Source organism: Adiantum capillus-veneris, chromosome 17 (assembly GCF_014529385.1).
Source record: "Adiantum capillus-veneris isolate H3 chromosome 17, ASM1452938v2, whole genome shotgun sequence".
NCBI classification, from domain to species: domain Eukaryota; kingdom Viridiplantae; phylum Streptophyta; class Polypodiopsida; order Polypodiales; family Pteridaceae; genus Adiantum; species Adiantum capillus-veneris.
The window spans coordinates 55,781,554-55,793,605 of record NC_140947.1 but is presented as its reverse complement, the minus strand read 5'-3'; positions in this window follow the sequence as shown (position 1 = coordinate 55,793,605).

The window sequence follows — 12,052 nt, the reverse complement described above, 5'->3', positions numbered from 1 at the left end:
GTTTTGATTAAACAAACAGCTGGAACCATGACGGATAACAGCTAGATCCATGACGGATACCACTTTGGAAAACATTAGTGTTCTTATGAAGATCCTACCACTTTCGTTTTCGCGGACAAAAACGCTTCTCTAAGGGGGGAGTAATGTCATGCCAAGGGTAGGACTATAGGAGGGCATGGCCCTGGCCAAGGGTCGATGGATATACATGCGGTACAGGGGCTATATATAGGAGGGCCAAGGGCCTATATATAGATATGGTTGGGTGGTTATTGGCATGTCTATCTCCCTATGCCCTTTCATGTGGATTTTTTTTTGCAAAGGTAGATGTGAAAGTGTTTAGATCAGTGATACCAGTTAAGTGCTTCGACATTGAAAATGTATTAGAATTTGTGGATGACGGATGGGCTAAAAAAACAATAAATTGAGTCATTTGGAAAGTACAATCTGGTTCTATTATTTGAAAATACTATATCTATACTCAAAAAAATTCACTGTATCAATTTTTTATAGTTGGTGATATCGTGTAAGGGCTGACTTGGTCGCTTTAGATCAAAACATGGATTATTTTCATGAGAACCCCATTCAGGACATTGATGTATGGATGAATAGTGAACACCTGGCAACTTTGAAGGTAAGATCCATGAGCTCATTGCACCAAGTGAGTATGACCTACACAATGAGGAGATAGATTTGCCTGTAGCTTTTGCTTTTCAGATAGTTGGAAAGAAGGTGTGCAGATAATGATTTCTTTCTTTCTATCATTCTTTGATTCTATGAGTCATAATCTTACTTTTCCTTAAAGAAAATAAAAAGCTTGCAGGTCCCTAAAGGAATGAGAAGAAATTTATATGCCATGAAATTCCAAAAGGGATTGCACATCTTCTTCCAAGCTAACGCCTTCTCACTATTTTGTGCCCTATTATACTACAAGTACTGTTGACAGACTGTATCAATTTTTACCTAGAACTGACATTTTGTACAAAATATTTTCATATCAAATAACAAGTACTTGTTTGGTACAAATTTCTAATCTTGTTGGTTTTCATTCCTATTGTTGAATGTGAAAAGGTGTGTCAGTGTCATGCCCTCAATATTGTATGATTTTTGTCTGTTGAAAACAAAAAAGTGTAGTCTTTTCATCGAGTTTCTTCATAGTACTATAAATAGCTCAACCCGATTTAGGGTTGTCACCCTTACAATGATCAATATGCTTAGAGGTATAGGTAAGGAATTACCAGTTCCTCTTTCTCACTTCAACATGAACAGAATCCCATAGAGGAGAAGGTAGAAGATGAAGTAGAAGAGAAGGTAGAGACAGGCTCTGAGCTAGTTTTAATTCTCTCCATTTATTTAAAAAACCTCTCCCCATGGTTGGAAAAGTATTTAGGCCCTTTAGATGTAGGTTTGGAAGATGGCATGGATTATGCTTTAGGTCTTGACTGTTGGAATTAGGGTTGTAGGAAAACACACATAGCTTGGAGAAGACGAAAGAAGCTCAAGGCACACAATAGAGCGATCCAAAGTGTGCTTGTCCTTTCTTGACAAAACCGCGAGGCTGCGTTACATAAACTTCCTCAAATATGTCACCATTCAAGAAAGCAGTAACAATGTCTGACTGATGTACATCCCATTCAAAATGAGCTACTAATGCACATAGAAAACGCACAGTAGTCATACAACAAGTGGGAGCAAAAGCCTCTTCATAATCTATGGCTTTTTGTTGTGCATAACCCTTTGCAACAAGTCAAGCCTTATAGAGATCAATCTCACCATCCGGCTTGCGTTTCAACTTGTAAACTCACTTCGTACCAATGACCAGGAGGCAAATTACATAAAGTCCATGTGTCATTTTCTATAAGTGCATCATATTCTGATTGCATGGCAGCCATCCAATTTTTTGAATTCTGTGCTTCATCAAAAGACAAAGATTCCTCAACATCATGTAAGCTAGACACGGGCAAGCATAACAATTTGATGCATAAGATGCATAGCGAGAACCTAAATGAATACGACTAGACTACGGTGCATCCAATGTACTGTCACGCAAAGTATGCACCAACCATTTTGGCATATCACTAACCTGGTCATTTTCAGCCCTTTCCTCATCAAGTACATCATGTACATATGCATCAGTAATAGGCTGATTATTAACATTTTCAAAAACCCCCATAGGCTGTACATTTGCCTCATTGGAATTTACGTTCGTACTTCCACCGATGAAAAGAGGCAACAAAGTGTCATAAATTTTCTGTGAGCTTACATTACTATCTCTAGTCCATGATAGCAAGGCCTGAATAGAATCTTTCACAAACACAACATCTCGTGAGACCAAAATACGCTTTGTTTATGGATGATACACCCTGTAACCTTTGCTTTCAGCACTATTACCAACAAAAATACATTTGACAGCCTTTTATCCAATTTTTTGAACTGTGTTTGTGGCACCAAAGCATATGCCAAACATCCAAAAACATGCATGTGCTCAATAGAAGGCTTTCTAACATGCCATGATTCATATGGAGTAATATACTGCAAAGCTTTCGTAGGACACATGTTTAGTACATAAGTGGCACGCATGATGGCCTCAAGCCAAAACGAATGCGGCAAAGCTTAACTTTTGACCATACATCATGCCATTTCTGTAAGTGACATGTTTTTCCTCTCTATCCCACAACTAGACAAAAATGCATTAAATTTATGAGACATATACTCCCCCCCCTCGATCGGAATGGAGGGTGCCCATAGTACATTTTGAGACATTTTCAGCCATAGCCAAAACTTGTTTGAAGCGCATAAAAACTTTGGACTTCGCTTTAAGAGGATACACCCATGCATGCTTGGAGTAATCATCAATGAAAGTTACGAAGTAAAGGTAATTGTGCAAGGACGAAGTTTGCATGGGCCCACAAACATCACTATACACAAGCTGCAACCTGCATGCGACCATAAGTGAACCATCCTTTGGAAACTTCGAACACCATATCTTACCCAAAATACAGCCTTCACAAACATGTTTGACAGGTGCTTCAAGAGGCGGAAAAGAAGCAACCATATCAAATTTTGGCAAACACTACAAACTGGCAAAATTCAGATGACCAAAATGTGCATGCCAAAGTTTTGCATCTGAAATAGCCTTTGAGTACACAACTGCATTTGCAAAATTCTACCCACACTTGTCATACAAAGTGAGCTTATAAAGCCCACGACATAAAATGCCAGATCCAACAATTTCATCACAAAAATTGAGATCATGTACTGTACATCTGCCATCCACAAATTTGACTACAAGTCCAAGTCTAGCAAGTGCAGATATGGAAAAAGATTCTTCTTGATCCTAGGTACATAAAGTGCATCAACAAGTGTGAAATTTGCATCAATGAGCACAATCTTTCCAACTCCCTGAACCGAACAAGAGGCATTGTTGGCACCACAAGCACATGTTGCATCATATAAGCCCACATAGGGTAATTGTCCCCATCAAATACTCAGCAACAAACATCTTGAACACATGCGTGTTGTTGTCAGCCATCGTAAATGCTACACCTGATGTTAAAATTGCCTGAAAAGAGGAGAAGAAAAGCAGAAACAACACATGCTATATAGCACAAACTATAGAAGATCGTAAGGGACCTGTTATGCAAAAAATGACACTGACATATTTTTTGCACAAAATGATGAAATACCCTGCACAATATTGCCTATAGTGGAAACGAAGGCCGAAATGAGCCCGAATCAAAAATTTGAGCAGACTAAGCTCTTTGAGTTATCCCAAAATTTTTGTCGACCTACGAACTCTCACCAAAGCTCACAAAAATTGGAGAAAGTGAGCAGGTGTGTGCTGGAGCTACTGGCGACTAAGCCCAGGAGGATGCAACCTGTTCTAATACCAATTGTTGGAATTAGGATTGCATGAAAGCATACACATCTTGGACAAAACAAAGGAACCTCAAGGCACGCAATAGAGAGTGTATTACTTAGTGTGCAGTGGAAAGATAAGTTAGCCCTAGAGTGATGGGTGTATATACAATGCACAGGGGAAAAAACCTCCTAGTGAGGGAAAAAATGCCCCTACGGTGCTAAGTGTGTTCACACACATCACTACCATATGTATATGGTAACATTAACATGCTACTTTCAACACAATTGAAATGGGAAAACCATGCAACAACAATTACAACAAAACTTGAAAAACTATATTGGAAGCTACACGAGAACTGGAGCCAATGAATGTTTTAGAATTTACAAGGGATTTAATGTGTGCTCGTTACAAAAATATCGGTTCTCTATAAAATCTTCTCAAGAAGAGAACATGTAATCTGTTGCTTACAGATGTTGGTTCACTATAATATGTAATGTGCTTTTTACAAGATGTTGGTTCACTAAATATATAATGTGCTATTTTTACAAAATACTTTGAGGAGTTCTAGCAGTCCTAGGACTCTTCCTTGTGGTGGCCTCCTCTATTCTTCTTGGGCTCTTTCTTGGGGTTCTTGGATCTTTCCTTTGGTCTTCTTCCTCCTTGGGCTTTGGATCTTTTGGTGTATTCTTCTTCTGCTTAGCTTTATAGCTAATGATAAATCATCTCATTAGTAATTCTATTAAGTTCAAATCCACTCGATGGGTTAAGAAATAGTGTGTTTCCACAGCTCATAAGACAATGTAGGTAAGAAAACGATCTCTTTCCTCTAATATTGTCTAATGGTATTCTCCCTTATTACAAACTGTTTGAGTTTGTCCCCTTAAGTATATTGGGAAAGAAAAGAACTTACAAGAAAGTAAAGATGGTGTAAGACAAGCAGGAAATAAATAGCAATAGATACATATGGGAGCTGACTCATCAAAGAAAATTTGAATGCATTTTTGGGATGTATATGATTAAAATTCACCGAAAAATTACATATCTTGAGGTTCTATGAAGATATAGCTAGTGGTCAAACTAATAAGAAAACCATATATCTTAAATTTGTGTATCGCTACTAATTTTTTTGAATCGGATGAGTAGATTATTTGAGGATTTTGGCACGTTCTTGTATTAGAGAGTTAGCATGCACAAACAACTACGGACTGGAAATTACAGTTTTGTTTGAATATTTGATTGTGTAATAGCAGAGAATTCATCCTAGAGTTGTATAGAATGCTACTAGTGTAATGTCATCTTAATGTTCTAAGTGACTTTGTAAAAGGAAAACCAATAGTAGAAGAGGACTTACAGTGGTATTGTGGAACCTTGTCACAATTATCCCGTTCGTTTTAGTGATCAAACTAAGAACGAGCTTTTAGATATATATACTTAGAATCATTAGTAAACCAACAAATCTAAAAATTCTTGAATTTATGAGTCAATGAAAGTAGATATTTAAGTAGGTCATGTGAGATATGAGAATATTGTCAACAAAATGCAAATCGCCATCTCAATATTGACGTATGCAAAGAGGGGGCATTGGTACTAGGTTAGTAATAAAAGTGAAATTTAGACAAACTTTATGAGAAATAGAGCAATCACTGCATGAATGTATATCAAAGATCATACCTTGGTGTATTTCTTCGTATTTAGCTCTCTAAGAATATACATTGTTTGAGTAAGTTTGAGTAGATAAACTTACGAGTTATGGTTCCAAGTTACTTTAACTCATCGTTTAGTTTTGCTCGCAAATGTTTTTCTTAAAGATAAAGCATCAAAGATGATTTCTTGTTAGATTCAATCAAGGATGTAACTACACACTAAATATATTAACACATTGGAAGTCCTTAATGACAAAATTGGTGAGAATCTGATTATTCATAAATAGAGGGGTTGTGTGTCAATAAACGATAATGAAAGAGTTAGATAAATTTGGAGAATGGTTTGCAAAGTTGGGACATACACAAGCAAAGAAATGAGGCAAGCAAAGAAATGAGGCAAAATCAAGCAAGCTGCAACAACACCTTCAATACATATGGTAGAGCACTGAGAATAATTACAAAGGTGCCAAAATGAAATTCCCATTATCTTACATCACTAGTAATAGATATAACTGGCGTGCATGGTGACGGTGTGTCCTTTTGCAAGTAGGTGTGTGTGTGTGTGTTTGTCTACGTATCCACAAGCATGTATGTGTTATCTTACACAATGTGTGCATGTTGTTGCATTTGTGTCTACTTGCATATCTGTGTCTCTATGTGCATATATTTATGTGCATGCATGGGTATGCAAGCCTGTGTGGGTTTGAATGTGTGTGTGCACCTGTTTCAACGGAACACACATGTGAGTGGTTATGTGTGCATGTGTATATGACTGTGCACATGCACCTCCGATTGTGCTTGCTTACTAGTGGTTTGTGTCCACCACCCCCTCCAATGGGCACCCAATTATGTACATGCATGCATATGGAGTGTATACATGCAAAGCACACAAGCCACATCTCTAGTTGACTCGAAGTCTTTGATAAAGCAATCCACTACTAAGATTAGGCATTGTAGATTGCAAGACTCTTGACTCTCGACTCTCAAATCACTTGTCTAAACTAAGGCTAAATAGTTTAGCCCTAGTTTGCCCTCAATTATCAACCCCCCCCCCCCCCCCCCCCCCCCCGGGGGGGGGGGGGGGGGGATCCAATGCCTAGGAGAGCTTGCAATCCACGATACCTTCTCTCACCCATGGATCTCCCTTGAAGGAAACCCCCATCCAATCCGGTATCCAATTAGGTCCCCTTGAGAGGAAAAAGGAGAAAGCAACCTAATACAAAAAATGCCCCCTCCTTAGAGATTTTTTTGTGTTAGGTTTTCAACTTTCCCTCTAAAGGGGAAAAACCTCACACTAAAAAAACCTGGAAGAAAAGTTTTTTTTTTTTTTAATGTTAAGGGAGAAAAACCTCACACAAAACAAACTGGAATGGGGGTATTTTTTTCCATATCTTATTGGAATAGGGTATTTTTGGACAAAACTCACACAATACAAACTGGAATAGAGAAGGGGGTATTTTTTACATGTCTTACTGGAATACATAAGGGGGTATTTTTTTCATGTTAAGTGTGAGGTTTTCTCCCTTTAGAGAGAAAGTTGAAAACCTAACACAAAAAAATCTTGAAGGAGGGTATGTTTTGTGTTAAGTAACATGGAAAAAATACCCCCTTCTCTATTCCATTTGTTTTGTGTGAGGTTTTTTCCCTTTTAGAGGGGTGGTTGCCTAGATAGCCAAATGTAATTATGGTCTTTGGATGATGTCATGGCTCAAGCACAAGCATGTCAAGATCTTGTAATTTTTTGGGATGATCAATATAATTCACTCACAATTGTGAGTTTTGCAAAAAAAAAAAAAAAGAGAGAAAGGTGAAAATCTACCAAAAATATCTTGAAAGGGGGTATTTTTTGTGCTAGGTTGTTCTTTCTTTTTGGCTTTCTAAAGAAAACCCTATAGAGGAGTTGGGTTTGGCATATTTTCAATGTTTTCAGTGATGATTGAGACTTATCTTAAATGTTATTTCCGTTTTAAAATAGTAAATGGATCTTTCTACTTTACCTCTCATTTCACATATGACACTCTTGACATTTTTTTTCAAGATAAAGTGAAGCTTCTCCTTGCATAATTCTAGTAAATTCTATAGATACATATACACACATAATTACACACACACATATATATCAATGAGTTCTTTTTATTTTACATTTTGTTTTACATCCTCACATGGCTTGACTTCTATAACTTAATTCTAGTCAATATTTGGGACAATTTTTTTTATTAAGCGACTATTGGTCGAGTTTTCTTTTCACAAAGAAGTAAATTGAAAATACTAGCAAAAAATTAAAATTTGCATGATTATTGAACTATTTTCTCATATATTTTATTGGTTATTCTTCCCTTTACCATGGTTTGCAATCGGCTAGTTTCGATTTTCAATTGGCTCAAGGCTATGTTGAGGTAATTATTTCTCGAACACTAAAGTTCCAGCTAAACTCAGCCTAATGATTTTACCCCTTTCTTATTGTTTTAGAAAGCCACCATGACCCTTTCACTTATTTCCTCTCAACAGGATCCCGATTGGATACCCAATTGGATGGGGGTCGGCTTGAGGAGAGATCCCCAGGTGAGAGAAGGTCATAAAACACCAAGTGCTCTTAATTTATACAAAAATTGTTAGATTTTGTTACTTTCAGCAAGTCTCAAAGGTTAGGAACCATCAGGTCTTTATAAACGACCTTTCAACAACTAGCTTTACAAAAATTGTGCAAGAGAGCAGGGAAATGATTATTTCCTTTGGAAGAAGGAAGAACTTAGACAAGTGGAATTGGGCCATTCTCGTCGTCTCATGACTGCAACCAGCTAATGATGTGTAAGGAATCAAGGGTAATGGATCACCTCTATCTTGAGCCAAGTAGCTTATTAATGTATCACAAAATCCCTGAATGCACGACACGAGCTTGAGGTTACTTTGCACACTTCTTTATGGATAATTTAATACATCCACTCACAATTGTGCATTTGGAAAAAAAAAAAGTCTTCAATGCCCTTACAAAAGGGCAAAATAGGTCTCTCCAATTTTGGTTTGGGGTGTATTAAGGGGAATCAAGCACAGATGCTTCCATGCCTTCGAAGCTAAAACGAGGGGAAGTGGCATGTGGAGGAGAGAGGAGAGGATAGATCAGGAGGTAGATTTTTCGATGCAGGTAGTGTGTTTGGTCAAAAAGAACTATACAACCAACACACATATCAGACTCTCTCTCTCTCTCTCTCTCTCTCTCTCTCTCTCTCTCTCTCTCTCTTCTTCTTCTTCTTCTTCTTTTCTTCACATCCATGTGCAAGGTGGACCCAAGCTGCAACGCTACTCTCTCTCTCTCTCTCTCTCTCTCTCTCTCTCTCTCTCTTTCTTTTAAAAGGAAATCTTGGGGTGGAATGCACTCTATTATTTTTGTGCAAGGCAGGCCAAATTGGAGGAATCCCACTTTGGTTGCAAAGGGGAGGGCAATCGTTGATGGCATCTTTCGGTCAGTGCTGTCAGTGGACGGGCTTGGAAGAGAGAGAATGTGGGAGGGCGTCTTGCAAGTCTAGATCATGTCAGGCACTCGTTGTGTGGGTGGTTATGCAGATCAAGGAAGGCAGTTGCATTCTGGAGAGTATCCCTTTGACAGAGGGAAAACTTGCAAACTACCGAGAGAGAAAGGGGGACGAGGGCTACAGTTGGCACGACAACAATGCTCCTAGAGTGTAGGTAGCTGTAGAAAGAGAATTTGTAGGTGGAAACATACTACATAGCTTGATATCAAAGAGAGAGAGAGAGAGAGAGAGAGAGAGAGAGAGAGAGAGAGAGAGAGAGAGAGAGAGACTTTGACCTTGCCATCTGCATCTTGTCCGTGAGAGATGGAAGGGGTGCAGAATAGAGAGACGGAGCGTGGAGCGACAAGGGCCTCGTTTTTTTTCATGGTGTAGCATCTATCCATCAAATTAATCCACTTTTGTGAATTTGGAGCTATGTTTACGCGTGCTTGAGTGTTGTTCTTGGGTGCAATTGGGACACCTCGATGAGTAACTCCTCATGTGAGAGGTTGCTCACCAACCTTAGCTGGGCGGTATGCAAAGACAAGAGGAGGACAAGGTACGAATGCAGATCTTTTGGTTATTGAAGCAAAGATCTGTCGTGCTCCTTTTGTTGCTCCCTCTCTCTCTTTCTCTCTTGCACGTCAGGTCTGTTTTGCAAGCCAAGGCACACAGATGCACGAAACACAGAGGTTGAGAAAACCTATCTAGGAGGTAGGGCCAAAGGGTGGATGTGGGTGCACATGAATGAGGGTTAGGAGCTCTTTTGCTTTAGAATTTGGTAGATCTACCAGAATCTCAATGACAAATTAATAGACTTTTACGAAAGAGACCAACATGTAGGGCTATACCCATGTCTTTTTAATGGGAATCTTGAAAGATCCCTTGGCCCTAGGAGAAGAAAAGGGCATACTTTGCTTTGAAAAGGAAAAAGGGAAGGGGGGGAGGTTCACATGGCAATGAAGGAAGCATGGAGAGGTGGAAGCACGCTAGGGCAGCGTTAGAAAAAAATCGAGGTCTAGTGTATTTTAACCGATTGAAATTGTAAAATCCCAATTAAAGTTTGAGCTTGCCTTTAAGAGAGCCGGGAAATTTACACAAGTTTTATTGTAATTGCCAGGAAGAAGCTTCAAATTAGTAGAGCACTCAAGTTTCAACTTTCCTTTTCAAAAGGACCTAGAGGAATCACCCATAGGTCCTTTAAAGGGTGGTGCACATGAAGGGCCCACTTTCTCTAGAAGGCACAAGGGTAAGCGTTCCACCTTCAAAGCAACCACTGCATATTGTTCATAGCTAGTCAAATAGGTGGTGAAGATTGATTCAACCTCTTTAGGGAGGTGTTCAAAGAATGTGGGGTGTGGTTAAAATACCCCCCAATGAGAATGGTGCAATTTCATGCCAATCATCAAGTTTTTGCAAAAGGTGACTATGGGGCTCATGAACCAGACATTGAGGACTCTCCAAGCTTAAGAGGGAGCCGTCTTATGCACTCTAGCACCACGTCCACCACACACTATGGGCTTCTGTCACACGTATCAAAGCAAGAGACTTGCCTAACACTGTGTGCGAGCCAGAGATGGATCCAAGGATGCAACTAGCCTAAATTAGTAAGCTCAAAGATGACAATGGTGTGTCACTCACCGCTCTATGCTTGCTGTCATGGAGGATTCCTCGCCGCAAAGAAGAGGGAGCTGCCGCTATGCTGCACTCAACCGCCTCACCACCATCATGGTGCCGCCGCAATGCTTGATCACACACACACACACACACACACACACACACACACACACACACACACACACACACACACACACACACACACACACACACACTCTCTCTCTCTCTCTCTCTCTCTCTCTCTCTCTCTCTCTCTCAAGCACACACACACACTAGTACACAAAGGAGACAGAGAAGGAGATGGAGCAAGAGCACTCTTCTTGCATTGCACAAATGAGAGAATGAGGTATTTTAGGTTTAGATTGACTTTTATATGGGCTTGCCCGTTCACATTTGGGTGTTCACACAGTCAATCTTACCCAAACATTATAGGTTCCAATTTTAGATTGCGCCTCTCATCTGTGATCACTCTCACCCATTCCTACCTGATTGACAAGCCTGGCCAATAACATAATACACTACTAGCGGGTCCGACAAGCCGGTGGCCCATGGCTACATTAAAGGTGGTCTCTGGGTGATAACATGCCCCCCTTCCTGATGTAGATTCTGCCCTCAGAAGCTAGTGAGAGAAATTTTGTTTTGTCCATATTGTAAAGCATCTAGATTTGAATCTGCAAGGCAAAGTCACTGTTTTATGCAAGCGGAATTATATGGCAATAAATCATAAGAGGAATGTAAGTACATGTGAAAATGAGTAAATGCAAGATTTATGAAATGCTAGACTGCCATTAAGGACAAATAAATTGCACTGATGAAATTAATTAATCAAGAGTTTTGGGCTTATGGGTGAGTTTATCAATTAGTTAGCTATGACTAAGGTTAAAACAACTACTCTAGTACTAGCTAAGCTAATAAGATTATCTAAATGCAAGACTCCCTAATTGTGCTTTTCAGCTTTGATTAGCCAACTAGCTCTCAATTCTCCCAACAAAAGCTTGAAATTTTAATTGTAAGCTCGATGGAAGTCTTTTAAATGTCGTTTTTTTTTTCTTTTACTTTGGTTCACAATCCTTTGACATGTGTGCTTATTTTGTATGTCCGGGCCTTTTTGCTTCTCAAGGAAAAGCACCCACATTAAGAACCTCTAGGGCTCTAGTACCATAGATAATACATGTGAGTGAAGTACCAAATCAAGCCAAGATTTCTCTTCGAGTGTAAGATTTTTCATTTGTGGCACTTATGTTTTTAAATTCCATTTCCTTGGTATTCTCAGTAGTGTCTTTTGTTGTTTAAGTGAGAAAGCTTCTCTATGCCTAAAACATTGCTAAGGTCTCAAACACTCTGATAATTTTATCAACTAGGACTAGTGGTCAAGTAAATGAGTTAACCTAAAGTCACAGTCTCCTAATCTTAAGGCTCATCTA